At 36.6% G+C, this 22,779-nt stretch overlaps 1 protein-coding gene across 32 annotated transcripts in view; it reads left to right on the forward strand.

Moving 5' to 3' along the window:
- EPB41L3 (erythrocyte membrane protein band 4.1 like 3) overlaps window positions 1–22,779 on the forward strand; it is a 312,011-nt gene that overhangs the window by 117,497 nt on the left and 171,735 nt on the right. The gene's annotated exons all lie outside the window — the stretch shown is intronic.

The following is a 22,779-nucleotide window of genomic DNA, read 5'->3' on the forward strand; positions in this document are numbered from 1 at the left end:
ATTTACTTTGAGTGCAAGAGAATTAATGTTTTTATTAAAAGTTCTTGATTTAAAAGATGTGTTAAGTCACACAGTAAATAATGCATCTTTTTGAACAGAGAAGAGTCTTCCTATGGTGGTTGGGGTTTTATTTTCTTCTCTTATTAAAGTTATGAAACTTCAGTTGACAAGGGAAAAAACCTAGGAATTCCTCAAAGTAAGATTGAATTTTTTTTGTTCCCTGTATAGGACGTTGATTTCCAGTTCTATTTTGTTATATTTATCAGTTACTTTAGAGGTTAAGTATTTTTAGATTAGAATTTTAATGCAGGAATTATTATTGTGGTGTTTCGTAACCTGAACTAACATTTTTCATAATCATTTCTATGGATAAGAAGTTAGAAGACTGATTAATTCAAGCTTCTCCTTTAAAGTATTATTTTTAAGTTGGTGTGATTATGCACATCATGTTTAATTATGGAAATATCTGCAAATTGTAAAAATATATTTAAGATTCCTCTTAGTTAAGGTGACCCTATATCAAATTACAGCATACACACATAAACATTTATGTATATGTGTGTGTATATATGTGTATATGGATATATACACACATGTATATTTGTATGTATATTTATTACATGCTGTTCCTGTATATATAGCTGCACAGTTACACTTGGACTCAGACTTTAGAAGCAAAAGTGTAAATAGGAAAACTAACAAGGGGAAGAGAAAGTGAAATTAAATAGAGAAAATTGCATATCTAAAGGTTGTATTTTCTTTGGTACATTTTTAGACCTTAGAATGATTAGGGAAATTGCACAGTGCTCAAGTGTAAGGTTTCATTAGCTCTAACCCTGTAATTCTTTTGTAGTCATAGTCTAGAGAAAAAGCTGACAACTTAATTTCTAGAATGCTGGCATTTTGATACATTGTTCTTATGGTCTTCACTGGGGGGGGGGGGAAGAGATCAGTTAGATTTAAAAACAAAGGAAATAAGCCAAATGGCTTTGAGTATGCTCCCCCACCCCCTCCTCTTCCCTCCCAATAAATTATGAGCTCCTTGAGGACAAGGCATTGATGCCTAGCAGGGACAGAAGCGCATATTAGGTATGCACTTGTTGAACTGATTAGAAACTGAGGCTCCTTATAAATGTACTTTCCCACAAAGAGAATGAATGTTTAAAAAGGTTCATTTATTTTTACTCATGTTTCATTTTAAAATTTCTATTGCTGAACTCTTCTGTGCTGCCTTTTTTAAAAAAAAATGTTTTAATGGCCTAATACTCTTTGTAATGAGCTAACTCTCAGGTGTAAATTAGGTTTGTGCTGGAGGTTCTGCCATATGGGAGAAGAGAATAGAGAAGGTATGGGGGGGGGGGGAAGAATGGCTTCACTGAGAGAAGGCCTTCTCTTCCTAGTCCTAATTGGTGTTACAGTGGGCATCCGCATAGAGGGAGATCCTAGAAGAAAGGGAGAAATGATGTGATGATACAAAGGGAAACTGGGGGAAAAACCAGAAAAGAATCAGCAGTGCTGATAATAGCGGTCATGTCACTAGAGGAAGTGGTTCTCTGTTGTAGAAAATCTGGAAATTTATTTTCCTTTTATTGGTCTGTTGGAAACTGTTAGTTTCTGTGCACTTGTGGCTTTTTTGAACTGATTTTTCTCTTCCTTACTATGTTACTGTTAAATGTATATGTTAACATCCATGGCTATCATTATAACATTTTCTATGGATGAATTGCCCCATTTATACCTCTTCTAAGGAAAAAAAACCCTCTAATATATGTAATTTTCTATTATGAATTCTTCATTACAAAAGAATTTTAGGTCAATCCAACCACATTCATCCAAAATAAATATTTGGTGAGTGTGTCCTATGTGATAGGTGCTGTATAGGGTATAATATTATACAGTAAATAATCCCTGCCCTCAAGGGATTTACAAACTAGTGGGGGAATAAGAAAAATATATGGAGAACCATAGTGACAGGACAGTACATTCCATGTGCCATGTGATGGGTAAAAATAAAGGAAGTTCCAAAAAAGTTCTGAGGAGGGAAACTTGACTAGGAGATCAAGGAGATTTCTTTTGCATTAGGCATGAAAACTGTGGGGGATTCTAATAGACAAAGATTTGGAGTGAGGGGAAGGGGTGGAAAGATAGAAAGATATGTGATCTCTCATTTTGCAAAGTACTTTACACCTATTTTTATTGTATTTCTCCCAATAACCTTGTGAGGAAAAAAGACTAAGTAGTGATATCCCTATTTTAGAAGCTGAGCAAACAGGTCCAAAAGGAATGTGGCCACTGACAAGTGATAGATTCTGCTAGAATTACTCTCTCCCTTACACCAAACTGGAAATGACCTGAGCAAAATTGTGGATATGATTTGAGGGGTTGGAAGAAACATAAAGTTCAGTTTGGGAATAAGTAGGGGTGGTGAAAAAAAATAAAAGACTGGAAAGGTAGGTTGGTTTAGCTGTAGAGGGCTTTGAATGCCAGGCTAAGGAGTTTAGAATTTATCAGGTGGACATTGGGGAGGCAGGAAAGATTTTTGAGTAAGGGAGTGCTTATTCATCCAGGCTTCTGACTTCCCCCTGATGCCTATGTTTTTTTCTTTTTTTCCCTAAGCAATACTTTTACCAAGGAAAAGATGAAGTGAAATTGAAGTTAGTTGCTTTATCAAGGTTTTAGATTAGTTTAGTGAATAGAGTGGCCATCTTGGTGTCAGAAAAACATGGGTTGAAATTCTGCTTTGTACACATATGACTTACCAGTATGACCAGTCCTTGGCAAGATGTTTAACCTCCATGCAAATTTGTAACACTATAAGTTTCAGAAAATGTGCGGACCTGCATTTATGGAGAGGGTTAGGGAAACAGAAGCTTCCCAAATTGAAACCCCCTTTCCCACAGATTTCACTGGTATTTATATATTTGGAGGAGTGGAGAAGAAAAACATTTGAAAGGGAGAGGCCTTGTGAAATAGAAAGGCGGGTAGGGAAGAGGAGAGTTCTGTAGGAGAGAGGGAGATAGATGGACTAGAGAAGGAGATACCCAAGAAAACTGGAAGGGCAGCTGATGAAGAGCAACTGTGGACAGGGAAGTTACTTCCCTTTTAAAGGGGTAATTTTGGGTCATTGTACACTCTCTCAGTTGGGTCAGGGAATGGTCACAGCAGAGTTGTCCTCCCTTGGCCATTGGGTGTAGTATAAGCCTACTATGTTAGGTGACTAGGACTGATGCTGACAGGATTTTAGGAGAAGGGAGATTATGGTGCTTCAATGGGTTTATTAATCCTCACAAAGTAGAAAGAAGTCTTTGCAGTGGCAAGGGAGGAGGTGAAAAAGACTTGTGATAATGGTTTCCTACCTGATTATATGTAATTTGGAATAACATTGCCCCACCCAATTTTTTTGTTTTGTTTTGTTTTTGCATCAACATCAGTTACCTATGGGCACTATAGTTCACTGAATCTTAGAATTGAAAGAGGCCTTTGTCTGGTATTCTTAACCAGGGGGCAGAGTCTGTGAAGTTAAAAAAAATTTTTTTGATAACTGCGTTTTGACATAATTGGTTTCCTATGTAATTCTACATATTTTATGTATTTAAAAATATGATTCTGAGTCTGTAGGTTTTACTAGAATGCTAAAAAGTTCCATGATACAAAAAGGCTAATAACATTGGCCTTAGAGACCAGCCAGGTAGTCTTAAACTTGAACTAATCAACACACATTTATTAAATGTTTACATTGTGCCGGATAATGCTAAGTAGTGGTGATATAAAAGAAAAGTAAGAACACACACACACAAAACGGTTTCTGCTGTCAAGGAGCTCACATACTAATTGAGGGAAACAATAGATAGATACTTATAAGATACTTACAGGGTAGAAGGAATGGAAGTTCAGAGGTAAAAGTTCAGGTGGCTGGGGAGGCCAGGAAAGATTGCCATAGAAGAAGGTAGCCTTTGAGCTGAGACTTGAAAGAAGTGAGAGATGTCAAGAGATAGAGGTTAGATAGGAGAAAATTCTAGGCCTGGAAGACTGCCAACAAAAAGGTACAGAGAGAGGAGATGGAGTGTAATGTGCAGGGGACAGCAATTAGGCTGGTGTCACTGGGTTGTAGTGTTTGAGGGGCAGAGTAAAATGTGGTAAGACTTGATAGGTAGGAAGAAGGAGCCAGGTTATTAAGATCTTGAAATGCCAACGGATTTTCTATCTTAGAGGTAATAGGGAGTCACTGTGGTTTATTGAGCATGGTTTGACCCTGTCAGTCCTAGGAAAATCACTTTGGGAGCTATGTGGAAGATGGATGGAGGGGGGTGGGGGGGAACCAGAGACAAAGAAAACCAATTAGAGTCAGTATACAGTCAACAGGTGAAGGTCAGGCCTGGACTAATGTGGTGGCAGTGAATACAAACAAGTGTGTAACATGAGATACTGAGAAGGTAGAAATAACAAGATTTGGCCACAAACTGGATATGCATGGTCTGTGATAGGGAGCAGTCAAAGAGGATGTTGGAAGATAGTGGTGCCTTTAGCAGTAATAGGGGAGTTGGGAAGAAGGGTGGATTGGGAGAAGAAAGATTATGAGTTATCTTTTGGACAGTGGATTTCATTTGATTTGACCTGAATTCCCATCTATAAATTTATCTAAGAAGTAGTCATTTGGCCTTTGATTGAAGGGGTAACTTACTACCCCCACAAAGCAGCCAAGTCTACTTTTGGAAAACTTTAAGTGCCTGGATGTTTTTGTTGGTTTTTTTTTAGTTGAAGTCTATATTTGCATAACTACTCCTTGTTGTTCCTAGTACTCCCCCCCCAAGCAATACAAATCTATCCTTTTACATGAAAGTCTTCAAGTACTTGAAGCCAGCTATCATATTGTTAATAGAGTCATAGAATGACAGCTTTCAAATTTACTTGGCAGATCATCTAGTTTAGTGCTCTCATTTTGAAAATGAGGAAATTGAGACTCAGAGAAGGTGATTTTTCTCCAATATCACACTTGACAATGGAAATTTTAAAGAGCCAGTAGTTAACCGTTGGAAATAGGATACACAGGAAGGCTGACATCCAGACTCTGCTATTTGCTATCTGTGTGATCTTTAACTTTATGGGCCTTAGTTTCCTCATCTGAAAAATGGGGGTGGGTGGGTTTAGACAAGATGAACTCTATGGTCCTTTTCAAGTCAAAATCCTGTGCTCTTAGGAACAGAGAAATAACTGTAGGTCAGGAACTATCATTTCAATGGAATACCTAGAAGGGTGTGTGTGAGGGGATGGGGGAAGGGTGGGCAGGTATGAAGAAGGAAAAAGAACTGCCTGGAAGTTAAATAAATTCATCAAGAAGGCACTCACAGAACATCCTCCTGTGGCAGGGAACTAGTTAGAAGATGATTCAGGGAGTTCATGTTTTGAGAACCTAGAAACAGAAGTATCTAGCTTACAGTGGCACAATGTTAGGTAGTTGAAAAGAGAATATTTTCAACCCAGTTTTGGAGTTGTACCCAAATCTAAATCAAATAGGATTCTCCCCCCTCCCCCCTCCTTTCAAGCAGCTGAAGGAATAGACTGAAGGTGAAATAGGTTGGTACTGAGCAGCCAGATGTGGGTAAAACTGACTATGAATTGTGTCCTTGCAATTTACTATATCTTGTTTGTACTCTGAACATTCTCAGAGTGTGAATGTTGCACTCTAAAGGACAGGTCACATTGCTAACATGCTAACTGAGTTGAGATTTAAGAAAACCGGATTATAGTTTTAGCTATGTCACTATGTAATCACAGGCAGGTAGATCATTTAAACTTTCTGGGCCTCAGTTTCTTAATCTGTTTAAATGGGGGGCTTGAGTTAGATTTTCAAGGTCCCTTTCAGCTCAAATATTAAAGAAATGGTTTGTTTGCTCTTAGAAAGGAAACCACTGAGGATAAGAAACCTTTCCTGGCTAAGACCTGGAAAGGATTGTCAGGTTGATAACTGTTTCTTGATTTGAAGCCAGTCTTGCCAAATTAACTTCATTTCCTTTTTAAACAAGGTTTCTAGACTGATTTAGATAAAAGGAATACTATAAACCTACAGTAGTATATCTGAATTGGAGCAAGGTCTTTAATAGACTCTCAATCTAAGGGCCTAGAAAATGATATAATTTAGTGGATTTGGAGGTGGTTGAATGACCCAAAGATATGATTAATAATTTGATGTCAACCTGAATTGTTGTCTAATAACATGCCTTAGGGATTTGTTCTTGGGTCTTTTCTATTCAACATTTTTATCAATGATTTGAATGAATGCTTTAATTTGTGAATGTTACACAACTTGGAAGATGAGTTCCTATGTTGGATGACAGAATCAGATTCCCATAAAGGTTTTGACTAGCTAAAATCATGTATGGATCAGATCCAATTCAGTTTAACAAAACATCACTTAAGTGCCTATTATGTGCAATGCAAATAGGTGGGGGATATGGAAAACCCAAAATGAAATGATTGGTGAGATTAAATAGAGATATATGTCAAGTCTTACATTTTGGCTTAAGAGTTCAAGAGACATGATTAGACAGTGTTACATAATATGCAGGAGACCTGATGAGTTTAAATGCATGTAAGTGCAATATTAGTTAAAAGTATTAGATGGCATTTAAAAAAAAGGGTAATATTATAATGAGCTGCATTAATGAAATGATGTGTAGACATGTTTTGCTTGGCCCCAAAGGGAAGAAATAGGAAATTGCAAGGACACAGATTGAAACTTCATGTGAGGAAACAAGCAGAATGAATGCTTTGTCAGGTAGTGAATTTCCAGTTATTGTGCCAGTCGAATGGAACCTGAAAACTCACTTTTGGTGGGTGTTTTGAAGGAGATTCCTATACAAGTTGAACCAGTTGATCTTTGAATTTTCTTCTAGCTCTTGAGATTCTTTCTATATCTATCTGATGAGAACAACAACAACAACAACAACTGGAAAGCTGGTCTTCAGCCCCAAAGTCAGGAAGAAAAACTTGGAAATTCCAAATTCATTAACTTTAATTTGAGAGGAGTGTTTTTTATTAGTGAACTAAGTAGCATATAGGGAAATTAGATAACCATTATGTGACCCATGCCTATCATTTGTGTGTTGTATGATCTAGGGAAAGCTGTTTATCTTAATTTGTTAAATGAATATAAAGACCAATTGGCCTCATAGCTTAGAGGATGAAGTGTAACTCTTCGTTTTGAATCTCAGATGCCAATAGTTTTGCTAAGTGTCATCTTTTGGTATCTTGAAGGGATTCTTAATTTTTTTTTTCATGTTTTGGATTTCCTTGGTAGGCTGATGAAGCCTATGGACCTCTTCTTGGGATATTTTTTAACACATGAAATAAAATTCACGGGATTGCAAAGGAAACCAATTTTATTGAAATCATTATCAAAATATGTTTAAAAGGTTCACCAACCTCAGGTTAAGAATTCTCTGCCTATTCTTTGGTCTTTTAAGCTTCTCAAATGTTTGTTTTGTTAAGCCTGAGGGAAGTGTCTTAATTTGAACTATTCATGTTGTCAGATAAACATCAAGACTTGACTGATAACATTTGTGAACAATGTTTGTTATTGGTATTAGGCAAATAGCTAGAATTGGAAGGTAAAGTTTTTACAGGACTAAGAAAGTAATTCTGTTGACAAAGAGCACAAGGATATATTTACATCTCCTAAGGGTTTTCAAAATATCATAAAGCTCCACTCCTTAGTTGAAGGCATGGAGGAGATTAAAAGCTTTGTTGCTCTGTTGGTGAGTTGCTGTCTTTTTACTTTTTATTTTTTAAACATGTTAATGAATGTTAATGGTAGGGGAATCTGTTCAGTTGTTTTGCACAGTTGTTAGTACATTATTTTTTACAACCACATCTAAGATTCTGGGCTTGTGCTGAAAAAGATACATATGTAAGAAGATGAAGGGAAAGCCTTGAAATGCTACCAAGCAGGACCTGGAGGAGAGAGTAGGAAAAAAAATGAGAAAACCAGAATTGCAGCTTGTTATTAGGGTTATTTGTCTTCAGCTGTAACAAAATTTAGATGTTGTATATAATAGAAATGTGTTTATTTATCTTAAATCATGAAGCTTTCCTATATGCACATGATCATCATGCAAATAAATGCATTAGATCCAGAGTAGTTCTTAAATCACCACCCTCAAGCATCAACTCTTCCCCAACTTTCTCATTTCTATTGATAGCATTTACTAGCTTAAAAATTTGGAGTCATCTTTTATTTTTTTCTTTTCTCATTTTCAATTAATCACAATATATCCTACCAGTTCTTCAAAATGTTTGTCCCTTTCAATGCCACCACCCTAAACTACTCATTTTTTGTTGTTCAGTTATTTTTCAGTTGTGTCTAACTCTTCATGACCCTATTTGGGGTTTTCCTGGCAAAGACACTGAAATGGTTTGCCATTTCCTTCTCCAGCTCATTTTACAGATGAGGAAATCCCTGGAGGCCAACAGGGTTAAGTGGCTTGCCCAGGGTCACACAGCTAGTAAGTGTCTGAGGGGGGATTTGAACTCAGGTAGATGAGTCTTTCTGACTCTAGAACCAGCATTCTATCCACTGTGCTACCTAGAAGTTCCTAATCTTATTTTACTCTTATTTAAAATTAATAATGGTAGGTAATGTTATCTCATGTGATCCTCACAACACAGTCCTGTGAGGTAGAGCTAGTATTGGGCTGCTAGGCGATGAAATGGATAGAACACTGGGCCTGGAGTCAGGAGGATCTGAATTCAAATTTGGAATTAGATACTACCTGTATGACCTTCAACAAATCACTCAACCCTGTTGGCCTCAGTTTCCTTATCTGTAAAATGAGCTAGAGAAGGAAATGGCAAACCACTCCTTCATCTCCATCAAGTAAACCCCAAATGGGGTCATGAAGAGTCAGACACAGTTGAAACAACTCAACAACAAGAGCTAGTATTATCATTCCTATTTTACAGATGAAGGAAAGGAGTCAGAAAGAGGTTAAGTGACTTGCCCAGGGTTATACAGGTAGTTAAATGTCTGAGACAGGTTTTAAACTTGGGTCTTCCTGACTCCTAGTCCAGCAGCCTATTCATCTTAATGATTTCCTGCCCTGAATTTCTTTAGATTTCACTCTATCCCATGCAGTACTATCTGATCAATCATCTAAAAATGTCACATTTTATCATTTAAAAAAAAGAATTTACTAATGATAGAATCAAGTATAGTCCTTACTCTATCTTGTACTTGATTACTTAGTGCCTTGTCCAGTAATGTTTGTTGCTTTTACTTGTCACATACATAATGTTCTCAAGAGGTTGTGTGGGTAATAGAATCAACTCTTCCAGTCCTCATTGTTCCCAGAGACTGTTACTTATAAGCTGTGTGACCTTGTTACTACATATTTCTGGACTCCATATGTAATGGGGATACCTGTCCTGCCTACCTCACAATGTTGCTGTAAGGTAATAAGTTAATTTTCATGAAAGAGCTTTATAAACTCCTCCGTTCCCTCCAGATCTAACCTCTTATGACTCTGTTACCTCTAATGTGTTGGTGTGAATAGTTTGTCTGTCTCCCCAATTAGTATGTAAGTTTCTCAAGAGGGAGAGGCATGTTGTTTCCTTTCTTAAGTGTCTCCCAATAGCACTTGCACAAAATTAGGTACAAAGTACTTAATACAAATTCTTAGTAGATGAATGATAGGCAAGCGGGTGTTATCCCATAGAAGGTGAGGTACAGAACAAGGAGATTAAATCATGCACATATTGGGTTTTGCAACATATTTTTTAAGGAACCCATACATTCCATGCACTGAAATTGTGTGATTTGGGCCCAGACTGTTTTTGAGTAGTGTAGTGGGAAACTGAGGTGACATTGCTTAAACATTGCCATCTGTTTGTGTTGCTATGGGGTTGCTCTGAAAGCTGTGACAGGTCCAGTCATATGAATGTGTGTGATAAAGGTTTTTCCATGTTTTTCATTTATATATTTTCATACCATTTTTATTTCTTGTTTTCATATCTTTTTTTGAGAGAGAGAGAGAGAGAGAGAGCCTGCCTGATGTGTTATTTTGGTTTACTAGTAACTTTATTGCCCATGATTCTCTTGTCTTCCCTTTTTAATAGATGTTCATAGGGGAATGATTTCACTGTTGTTAATAGGTTCTTGAGCCAGAGACTACTAGAAACAGCTGGCACAATATTGATAAAAGATCAGTTTCACAATTGCTCAAAGGTAGAAAATTTATATACTAGATGCTGCAGAAGAAAGAAAAAAAAGCCAGAAAACAATAGGAATCATTTTGGAATATTCTTAAATAAGTAGTTCTTGGGGGCAGCTAGGTGGTGCAGTGGATAGAGCAGTGGCCCTGGGTTCAGGAGGACCTGAGTTCAAATCTGACCTCAGTCACTTGACACTTACTAGCTGTGTGACCCTGGGCAAGTCACTTAATCCTCAATGCCTTGTCCCCCCCCCAATATAAATGAATGAATGAATGAATGAAAATAAATAAATAAGTAACTAAGTAGTTCTTTGGGAGATTGAATAGTTTTCCCCCCCAAAACACTAAGACACTCATACAAAAAGGAAAATAATCAATAGATAAAAGTAATAAAATAGATCAAAATAGATAATACATAGAAAAATGTTTTTATGTACACAAGGAAAATGATCTTTAAACAGTTTTGTTAAAGTCAACTCAAAATATAATTTCAGACATGATCTTTAAACAATTTGAATTCCCAATAGCAAAAGTTTAGGTAGCATGGCTTTCACTGCTGAAAAATAGAAAAGGGGATTCTGTATCTGCTTAAGGTGATACTTTACCAAACTGATTAATGACTCCAATGAGACAAACCATCAAATGGAAAGAGCATTGATTTTTTTTAATAAGCAATCTCAATTTACTTTTGAATTGTAATTCCTTCTGACCAGTAGAGCATAAGGATACTTCCCGCCCCCCCCCCCCTCCTTAGCGATATAATCTGGCCTTTTCCAGTATTTCCATCCCAGTTTTAGGTGAATACTGACTGGTTTGTCATCCAGTAAAATGCAAAACTGGAAAACACAACTCTTACATTTAATTCTTCTGTTCTTGTCCTTATTATTTGTATTTTGTAGAAAAGTCAAAGCGCAATTGATGTCTAAGTCTGAGCTTTATAGCTAGAAACTAAATAACAGGGATATTGTGATTAGGTATGGACTCATTAAAGAAAAAGGAATGATGCTTATACATTTCTATTGCTGCAGGAAATTATCCCAGAATATAAAGATTGCTATTTGCATAAATTAAGCTTTTCCATCAGTAAAGTAACTTGAAACTTAGTTTTGATTGAGTGAATTTTTTTTTTTAGCAGAATGGCTTTTTATCTTTGTGGTTTTTGGTTTTTCCAACCCAAACTCATATTTACTTCTAGTTTGAGTGTGCTCTTCACAAGTAAGTAAATAATCCAGAACTTTTCTTTATCATCTTCCGATTGATTGAGTTACCCTTACTTGGCAGGTTGTTTTTCCCTTAATTCCTTGCTTTTTTCCTAATCAGTAAAGTAACTCATTAAAAAAAAAAATGCCCTTGTGTACTATGTACAGATTAACAACTTGGAAATTTAGACAGGCCCTCCCCATTGCCTCTTGTAATGATTGGAATGACGCCCCCTACTGGAGATTTACTATAGGAAAGCTCCACCATGAGGAGAATGCCTCAGAGGGCAAGGCTATGTGGCTTTCCCTTGGTATCAGGAAGTGATGTTTGCTCATGGGTACTGTCTATCAAGGCTACTAGCCAATCAACTTGAGGAGCCTCCCATTTTCTGGGAGGGGACAGGAAGGAGGGAGAGAGAGAGAGAGAGAGAGAGAGACAGAGACAGAGACAGACAGACAGACAGACAGACTGACTGAGAGAGACTGACTCCAGAGGACTTCACAGGATAATTGAGGAAAGATAGGATTGCCAGGCTGTTGGAATTCTGTTCTCAATCTTTCTCTTTCTATCTTTCAATAAACCCTTAAAAACCTAAACTCGTTTTATCAGTGATTTTTCAGTTTTCCCCAAAACTGGGGGAACAGATTAGAACCCACGTTTAGAATTTTAAATTACACAGTCTCCTATATCAGGACTGGCTAATTCAGAAATACTTTGTTGAGAATGTTACCTGAATTTCTCTGCTTTTATTGCATGTTTGGTGGCCCTACTTATGTAGCTTCCATATCATCTTATTCCTGTTTTAGTAATTCTGTCAATTAGATTTTGAAGCTTACAAAAAAAAAATTCCCTAAAAGCCTGATAATAAGTTTTATGACTTTCCAGTGAAGGGCAAGTATCTGTTTCCTGGTGACCTTTATCTTATCCTCATGCTAAGCAAATTTTTGAATAAAATGATGGGGTAGGAAAGAGTAAAAGCTGAGGGAAGTTATATTGGCCTTATTCAAAGACAATATTTCTTGTTTAAGAAATGTTATCAAGTATTACTTAGCATCAAAAACAAGTATGTATTAAGTATTTGTCTTTTGCCTTTTATGTATCCTGGTACTAAACACAGTTCCTGGCACAGAGGAGGTACTTAATAAATTCTTATCGATTGACTGACATATAATAGGTTAAGGTGGCTCCACTGTCAATACAATGGATCTGAAGGCCTCTGCTTGCTACTAGAAATTTTTATAGATTGAGAAATTTCCATCAGGAAGGTAGATTAAATTAGGGGTATTCAAATAGAAACAGAACCCTGCATACCAATGTTGACTTAGAACATCACAAATTAACATTATCTGTATTGTATTATATTTTCGTTAATTTTATTAAAGCATTTCACTGTTACATTTTAATCTGATTTGGGTTTACTTTGGAGTTTTGCAGGCTGCTTGGCCCAGAAGTTCAACACCTCTAGTTAAGGCAGTCTAGTCTCTAGCTTCTTAAACTGTGGGTCTAGTAACTGAATGTGGTGGTGGTGGTGGTGGTGGTGGTGGTGTCACAAAAAATTTGGCAACAGTGAAAGGTTCTGTATACCTATTTTATATGCCTATATACCTAGGGTCACACAAAAATTTCTCAGGCAAAAAGGGGTTGTGAGTTGAAAAAGTTTAAGAAACCCTGTTCTAGTCAACAACTTCATTTTATAGATGAGAAAATGGCAGCCTAGAAAGATGAAATGACTTGCCCATGGTCATTCAATTGGGATCAGAACTGGATCCAGAACCCTAGTTTACTGACTCAAAATCTAGTGTCCTTCCCACTATATTATTATGAAAGATAAGAAGGTCTTTCTTGGCTCAGGTGCCATTCCAATGATCATAACCTCCCTCTCCCTCCCAAAAGAAACCCTAAATTTTATAGATTTTCACAGAAAGTAAAGAAAATGATTGTTCATGAAATACTTATTAAAATATCCATTATAATGAGCACATTTTAGGGCAAAGTGATGATTTAGTGAATTTTTTTTTAAAGATGCTTATAGTAAACAGAGCATCAGCCTGGAAATCAGGAAGACTCAAGGTTGAGTCCTGTATCTGATATGTACTAGTTTGTGGCTAGTCTTAATCTCTCAGTTCCCTAGAGATTACAGGGTAGACAACAAAGAATGGCTGAAATGTGGGTGTGTTTCATACTAGCCAAATTAATGAATTTTAATTAGTTTGGGATAAAGAGGAAAAATAACCCTCATACTTGTAGATGTTTTTCTAAATGTTTTTTTTAAAATATGTGTTTTTAAAATGTTTCTGGAATTCAATGCACTGATGAAATCACAGACTTGTCTGAACCAGTATACTTTGGGGGCTCTTGTAGCTAAGATTAATTTATATACTAATTTTAAAAAACAGAGTGGAATTGTAGTGTTTTAAATGATTATATGAGTTCGCAGTTGGTACATACTTTTTGCTTATAACTGTAGTTGAATTAGTCAGGAATACAATCCCAAGTTTCATTCATATATAGATAGATATACATATATAAATAAACACATGTAGCATACACATGTGCATATATACATAGGTCCACATATACACATGTGCAAACACATACAACTATATGCATATATACATATGTGTATGTGTTTTATATACACTATGTAATAAACGCATACACATATACATATACACATACATATACATACATGCATACATATATACACATATATATACACACATACACACACACACACATATATATGGGGGGGAGTTTTATGGAAGCTACAGATGACATGTGAAGGCCAGCAAATTACACAGAAAAAGTTTAGAAACTCAGAAATACACAAAATATATGTATAGTATTGTATAATACCAACATATTTTAACTTTTTTTTGTTTTTGTTTTTAATTTTTGCAGGGCAATGGGGGTTAAGTGACTTGCCCAGGGTCACACAGCTAGTTAAGTGTCAAGTGTCTGAGGCTGGATTTGAACTCAGGTACTCCTGAATCCAAGGCCAGTGCTTTATCCACTGTGCCACCTAGCTGCCCCCTTATTTTAACTTTTAATACCATAATAATTAAGGGTATGAAGGGAGGGCCTAATTATTTTATGTGGATTTTCCAGATCCCAGGGCACTGGCCCCCGACCCCCACAATGTAGAAGGGATAACTGTGTGTGTGTGTGTGTGTGTGTGTGTGTGTGAGAGAGAGAGAGAGAGAGAGAGAGAGAGAGAGAGAGAGAGAGAGACAGTGTGACACATAATTCAATTTATATTTAAGAAGACTAGATTATAGCTTTGGCTATGTAATCATGGGCAGGTAGGTCATTTAAACTTTCTGTGCCTCAGTTTCTTCATCTGTTTAAATGAGGGGTCTGAGTTAGATTTTCAAGGTCCCTTTCAGCTCAGATATCAAAGAAATGGTTTGTTTGTTCTTAGATTTATGTGTGTATATTTGTGTGTTTACATATATATATACACACATGTACATACATTCATACATACAGATATAAATGTGTGTGTGTGTGTCTATCTATCGTTCTGTTGCTCCAGTCATGTCCAATTCTTTGTGACCCCATTTGGGTTTTTATTGGCAAAGATAATGGAGTGGTTTGCCATTTCCTTTTCCAGCTCACTTTCCAGATGAAAAATTGAAGCAGGGGCAGCTAGGTGGCGCAGTGGATAGAGCACCAGCCCTGGAATCAGGAGTACCTGAATTCAAATCCGGCCTCAGACACTTAACACACACTTACGAGCTGTGTGACCCTGGGCAAGTCACTTAACCCCAATTGCCTCACTTAAAAAAAAATTGAAGCAAACAGGGTTAAGTGACTTGTGCAGGGTCACACAGCTAGTATATGTCTGAAGCCAGGTTTTAACTCGGGAAGATGATTCTTCTTAGCTTCAGGCCCAGGACTCGATCCACTGAGACACCTAGCTGCTATGTATATACACATACTGGAAACATATTATCCATATAATAATGATACAATTTATAATGCAGCTTTTAAGAATGTTTTGCAACAAGTCAGTAACACATATGTTTGATGTTCTATCTCCAGGATCTTAATTATTTTCTTCATTATTTCACAAGAGTATTTCCCCAAGTTTTGTGTGGATTTTTCCTATTTATCAGAAGAACTCAGTGCTTTAAACCAAAAAGTTTGTACAAGAATACACTCTTCAGAAGACTTTGAAGTGTAAGAAAATTTCAATCAAAGGATTGATATTTTTAGGCAAAAGTACTTTTTTCCCCCCATTTGCCACTGACTTGTTTGGAAAGGTGAAATTTATGTCCGTAACTGAAAGATAATAGATTCAGTGTGATGCATTAGGAAAGGAAAATTTCTAAAACACTTATTTCACAACAAACTCTCCCTTTAAATCAGTCAGTGTTTACATATCTAATATGGCAAAAAGTATATTAGTCACTTTGATTATGGTCTTGTTATGAAATCTTTGAAAAGACTATTTAGGGTTTTGTGAAATGGAAAGATACTTCCAGTGTGCATATAGAATCCTTTTTTTCTGTTGTAATCATTCTCTAGGTGCATGTGATTGCATCAGGTTCAAGTATTTCTTGAACCTGAAGCAGCAAACATTCGTTTTGGGAATTGAATTTGTTCTCTCTTGTAATGTACATGTTGTAAATAGTGTCTACTTTGTGGACTTTTTGGGGGGCATACTTTCTGAGGGTGTACCCTCATAGGAAAAGTGGGAACTGGGGCAACTGGCCATAGGAAAAGGCTACATTTTGACCCAGGGCTAGAGTTTCAGTTCAAGTTGGGAAGAAAAGGTTTTTTCCTTCATACTTCCTTATTTCTGTATTCCCTTGGTGCTGCGGTGGATTTGTTGAGGTTTCCCCTGGTAGAAATAGTGTTTCACTCCTTAGCCAGTTTGGAAAGAAGCCAGTTAGAAGCCACCCCAACCTTGCCCAACCCCCCAACCTCTACATTGGCTAAGGAAACAATTTAAATGGAATCCAAGATGACAGATATTTCTTATTGAGGTGGGTGTCATTGAAATTATACCTGGAATTCAGTTTATAATTCATGAACATAGTTATAATTTTGATAGAATTGCTGTGAAAGGGATTACCTCAAATATATGTTTCATACCAGTTAAATTAGTGAATGCTAATATGTGTTATTGGTGGTACAGTGGATAGAGTGTGGGACCTGGGCAGGAAGACTAATCTTCCTGATTTCAAATCTGACCTCAGACACTTACTAGCTGTGTGACCTTGGGTGAATTCACTTAATTCTGTTGGCCTCAGTTTCCTCTTCTGTAAAATGAACTGGAGGGGGCAGCTAGATGGCCCAGTGGATAGAGCACCGGCCCTGGAATCAGGAGTACCTGAGTTCAGATCCGGCCTCAGACACTTAACACTTACTAGCTGTGTGACCTTGGGCAAGTCACTTGACCCCAATTGCCTCACTAAAAAATTAAAAAAAAAATGAACTGGAGAAGGAAATGGCAATCCACTCAGTATCTTTGCCAAGAAAACCCCAAATAGGGTAATGAAGAATTGAACACAACCAAAAAATTATTGAACAACCACAACAAATAAGTTTGTTTGGGGTAAAGAGGAAAAATAACCCTGATACATACAGGTGGTCTTAAAACTTTTTATATTTTTCAAAAATGTTTCTACTGATTTCTGAAATCCCTTTTTAAAAATCTCTGCTTGAACAGAGACCAAGATTATGATAATATTTATAATTAATTGTGACTTTGTATTTTCACCATTCTTAAGGGATTGTGGGAGCTGTATAACAGCTCTCACACTGTTAAAAAAAAAACTTTCTGCATTCCCTATTGTTAAATACATTTTTACTTCTCTGTAATTGTCCTGCTGCAAATTTCATCTGAGCCCAGGAGAATCTGTCTTTAAAAATTGACTTTATTTTCTCTATGAATTTCTTATTAAGACAAAGTTATGCACAATCAAACATTTTTCCATCATGGACTTATAAATCTATGAATCTATAAACCTGTTATAAATTTATAAATTCTAGCTCAGGCTCATCTTTTTGTTTTATATTGGAGAATGAAGTGATTTGTCCAAGACCCCACAATTTTTAGCAGAACTGAGACAAAATCTGAATCTCCTGGCTTATGCTTCTCTCATGCTATCCCCCACCCCTATTGTACCCTGCTGCCTCACACATTGGGGTATACTCTCAGCTCTGGTACAGTGGCAAGAATGTTGGACCTATTATCAGGAAGACCTGAGTTCAGATTTGGCCTCAGACACTTACTAGCTGTGTGACTCTGGGCAAGTCACTTAACTTTTTTTGCCCCAGTTTCCACAACTATAAAATGGAGATGATAATAATAATACTTAACTTTGCAGGGTTGTTGTGAGGGGAAAAAAAAGTGATAATCTTCATAAAAGTGCTTAGTATAGTGCCTGGCACATTGTAGGCACCTTGCAAATGCTTATTACCTTTCTTTTTCCACTTCGAATATCCAACTTTTACCTGCATCAGCTTTACCTTATACACATGGAATTATAATTTGTATTTCTATGAATCAACAACAGTTGTTGGAATACCTAAATGATTTGAAATACCAACAATGTTTTGGAATACCTAAATGATTTGAATAGAAATGTCTAAAATCTAACATACATGTGTGTGTGTATATACATACATGTATATATACATACACATATACACACATACATACATACATATATACACACACATACATACAACATACAACAAAAATGTTTTGAGTTTTATAGGCTTTAGATCTTGTGTGAACACCTAACTTCATTTTAATGATAAAGACCCTGAGACCTGGAGCTTAAAAGAATTTGCAAAGTTCACACAGGTAGCAAATAGCAGAATCAGAATTTGAATATAGATCCTCTAAATCCAGTTGATTTACCACTTCAGCATGCTTGGATGAGTGAGGTTGTTTTGAATGGAAATTTTGGCTGGCTAGAGTTTTCCTATCTCTCTCTCTCTCTCTCTCTCTCTCTCTCTCTCTCTCTCTCTCTCTCTCTCTCTCTCTCTCACACACACACACACACACACACACACACACACACACTTTTTTTGGTCATTAATAAAGAACTATATATGCAGCTTTAGAATTTTTTAAGTAGGGTTTCACTTGAAGACAAATTACAGTTCCCACAGCTTTGAAAAGTGTTGCAATTAGAAATGACATTTCATCTTAATCTTTTGTTTCATGATTTTATTGGAAGTCATTAATTATAAAAATTTGATTCCAAATGGAAAAAATCTACATTTTATTTTCATATTCTGGACTTTCTCTAGTAAAGTGTTTTTCTTTACTCATAATTTTGGAAACTTTGTTAAATAATAAGGCTCATTTAGTAACATATCTTGTGCAATCCATTCTTGGAAATATTCCCTTGATCTGTCATATTATGAGACAGTAAAGAACCTTATTTTGGGAGGCAGTTGTTTGTTGTGGTCTAGTAGAGATGATAAAATGATATCCTGTTGCTAATTATCATCACATCATCTTCATCATCATGATCAACCATTATCTCATGAGACCTAAGTAGGAAAATAGACCTCGTCCCTACTTCTTTTTCTTTAATCCTAGAGAATTTCTATACCTTCTTGGATCCTTTAATGCAGGCATATCTTTTATCATGGAAGACTGTGGTCTAGTGGAAGAACCAGTTTGATTTCGAATGACAAGGCCTTGATTCAAAACCTGACACTATTAGGTAGCACCCCTGGCAAGTGCTTTTAATTCTCTGCTTCACTGTGCTTATCTATAAAATGAGGATCTGGGAAATAAACTAATGGCCCTTTTTTGCTTTAAATCTTATGCAACCTTTGAAGTTTTTGTAGCACATACATACATGTAGGTTACATAAATCAACATAGTGATGATTTTTTTTCCCTGAGTGGCCTCAGTGAACAGCATTATTTCAGTACCACTTATTGAGCACATTATTACTAGCCATATAGTGGAAAGAGATCTGGACAAGGGGTCAGTGTTCTTGTTCTCACTCTAGGCAACTGCCTGTTACTATGGAAAAGTCACAAACTCTCTGGATTTCAGTTTTCTAATTTCTAAAATGATGAATAGGAATAAGGCAGAGATCTGTGATTTCACTGATAAAGACCCCCCCCCCCCCCCCCAAATGAGGATGGCCTCCTGTACCAGCACAGATCAGCCCTTTGAGAATTCAGATGAATTGACTAGAATCAGGAAGCCTGTAGGTGTTGGAGGCAAGACTTAAACCCTGGCTGAGGCCCATTCTCCATCCACCCCACAATGCTGTGTCTCAATTCGTTTAACTCTTCTCCATTTGATGGGCACCCTACATCATATATATTAATAAATGATATCTAGATGAGTTGAGTCTTGATTTGCGTGGGAGTGCAGCAGTTCCTAGGGTGGTGGAGGGTGAAAAAGTCTTTTTGATTTTGTTTTTAGAAGAAAACTAACTGGGAAACAGCGGCGATAACAAAGAATGTGATTGAAATATGGAAGGTGTTGAAGTGAGATAGTGGAAGTGTTACTTGTAATAATTCCCTTGTTACTTTTTAATTTTAGAGTTCCAATGACCTCAGTTTCTTTCAGTCTGTCTGTGCATGTATATATCATATGAGTATTCATTTTTCCATGATAATTTAGTACTTTTGGTCTGAAATGTTGTACATACTGCTGTTTGCCTCTTTTCAGATTTCAGTGGCTGAGGATGATTCCCCTTCTCTGCCATTTTCTCTCTTTATCACCCTATAATTTGATTTTAAAGATAGGGGGGCAGGGGTGAGAGGAGTGTCATTACTCAACACATGAAAGATTGTCTTTGCCTTACAAACAAAATATCTACTAATTCTCTGGACAAAGCTAAATCAGTTCACAGGGTCATAGATCTGATATAATCCTCTCATTTTACAGATGAGGAAACTGAGGATCTGGTGAGAGAGAATGCAGATTAAATTTAAATATATCCTGTATCCTTTCTATCACATCCCTGATGCCATGCCATGTGACAATCCCCTGAAAGCACTGGGAATGTTTAGCCCAGAAAAGAGAGAACTGAGGGAGGACATGACAGATGTCTTCAAACATTTGAAGGTCTATTTTTTTGAAGAAGGGTTATACTTGTTCTTCTTTCCCCTAGAGGGCATAACCAGCAGCAATAGATACAAGCTACAGAGAAACACATTTAGATTTAATGTGAGGGGGAAAGACTTTGTAATAGTTAGAACTTTCCCAAAGTGGAATGGGTTGACCTTGCATCCAAGGGTTCTTCTTTTGAGGTCTTTAAGGGAAGGCTGGAACTCCTCTTGTTCGGGGAGTGAGTTCCCATACAAATATGGGCTAACCTAGAGGTCTGTGAGCTCCTTTCTGCTTATGAATTTCTATGATTCTTTAATATTGTGTAGGGTTCAGCTAAGCACAGTGAGAAATAGAATTTTAACCCAATTGTTGTTCCTCTTCCTCTTCCTCCTCCTCTTCCTCCCAGTACTACTACTATTATCATTGCCACCTCTACCACTATTACTCTTCTTCCTCTTCCCTCTCCTCTAATATTGTGTAAATGGAAAAGGAAGCAAAACAAAGAAAACAATATACATAATGACTATAACAATGGAAAGAACTGTATAATTATAATAACCAAATTGAGTCTTGGAAAAGAGTGGAGAAAATGTGCCTCCCTTCCTTTATTTCAGGAGTTGGGGCGGGGCAGGGAGGAATGGATGTGGAATTTAACATATTCTGTCAGACATTGTCACTATTCGTTAATTTCCTGAATTGTTCATTTTGATTCTTTTAAAGCATTTGTTAAGACCTTTGTTTGATGTAAGGATTGGGGTGGGGGGAGGAGATATGTTTGTCAAGCATTTATTAAGCACCAGGTGGGCAGCTAGATGGTGCAGTGAATAAAGTGACTGGCCTGGAGTCAGGAAGACTCATCTTTCTGAGTTCAAATCTGGCCTCAGATCCTTACTAGCTGTGTGACCTTGGGCAAACCCACTTAACCCTGGGCCTCAGTTTCCTCATCTGTATAAGGTATTTTATTTTTTTTCCATTACATGTAAAGATAGTTCTCAACTTTTGTTTATACAAGCTTTACAATTTCAGATTTTTCTCCCTCCCTCCCCTCCCTCCCCCATCCCCTAGACAGCAGGTAATCTGATATAGGTTATATCTATATATCTATATACATATACATATATATATATATATACACACACATATATATCCATAATAACATTAATCCTATTTCTGCATTAATCCTGTTATAAGAGAAAAAATCAGCGCAGTAATGCAAAACCTCAAAATAGAAAAAAAAAACAACAGCACCCAAAACAAAAGAAATAGTATGGTTCAATCAGCCTCCATACTCCACAGTTCTTTTTTTTTTTCTTGGATTTGGAGATCCTCTTCTATCAGTTTCCTCATCTGTAAAATGAGCTGGAGAAGGAAATGGCAATCCATTCCAGTGCCTCTGCCAAGAAAACCCTCAATAGGGTCAAGAAGAGTTGCACATGACTGAAAAATGACTGAATTTAATTAAATATTTGGAAATGAATGTCATGTAAACATATGTCAAAAAACCCCAAACAAACCCTGTAGCATCATTGATACTCTTCTATTAAGGTGATAAACTTTGCTGTGAAATCTTCTTCTCTGTCAAAAGAAAGCTCAAGCTATACTAATATGAATTTCAAACACAAGTACATAACAATATTTCTGTGAGGAAAATATAGATGTGAAACCCTGCAGGAATTAGTTCAGCTTAATTTCATATATTGACATTTTCCACAGTATGCGATGTATGTTTTCACCAGCATTATCTGAGTTTTTTAGGTGTTGTTTGAAGAGAAGGCCTTTTAACATAGTTATACTTTTGCAATATGACTCTAGTGGCCAGCATGTAAGCTTCACATCATTGTTATTGGTTGACATTGTATGGAGAAAAGCCCATCCTTTAGTTAAGATTTCCTGTATGTCTGCCTGCTATATATGGATGGTTTATTTGAATGCTCAGATATATTATTATTGACCTTTATTTTCCATTTCTGTTTCTACTCGACTGATGTTTTAAATAAATCTGACATTTAACAAGTACAATATGTTTCCAAGTGGTATGATTTGTTTTTTGTATAGAATTAAAAGCTTTTTAATTTCCATTATTTTTCCTGAAAAGTCGAGTACATTAAGCTGTTGTTTGAGTGGTTTTATGGTTTGTGTATGCATTTGATTAAGAAAAAATAGTGAAACAAACTCACTCTTTTATGACCCGGTTTTCAGTTTGATTTGTAGAGCTTAGTTGTGGTTTTAATTTGAGAACTTATAGAGCTCTGACCTGGAAAGTAGGGCTTGGGACTCTGCTTGATTAGTTTCCTTTAATTTGAAATCCTTTCCCCCTCAGAACAGTAA

Source organism: Dromiciops gliroides, chromosome 1 (assembly GCF_019393635.1).
Source record: "Dromiciops gliroides isolate mDroGli1 chromosome 1, mDroGli1.pri, whole genome shotgun sequence".
Classification (NCBI taxonomy): domain Eukaryota; kingdom Metazoa; phylum Chordata; class Mammalia; order Microbiotheria; family Microbiotheriidae; genus Dromiciops; species Dromiciops gliroides.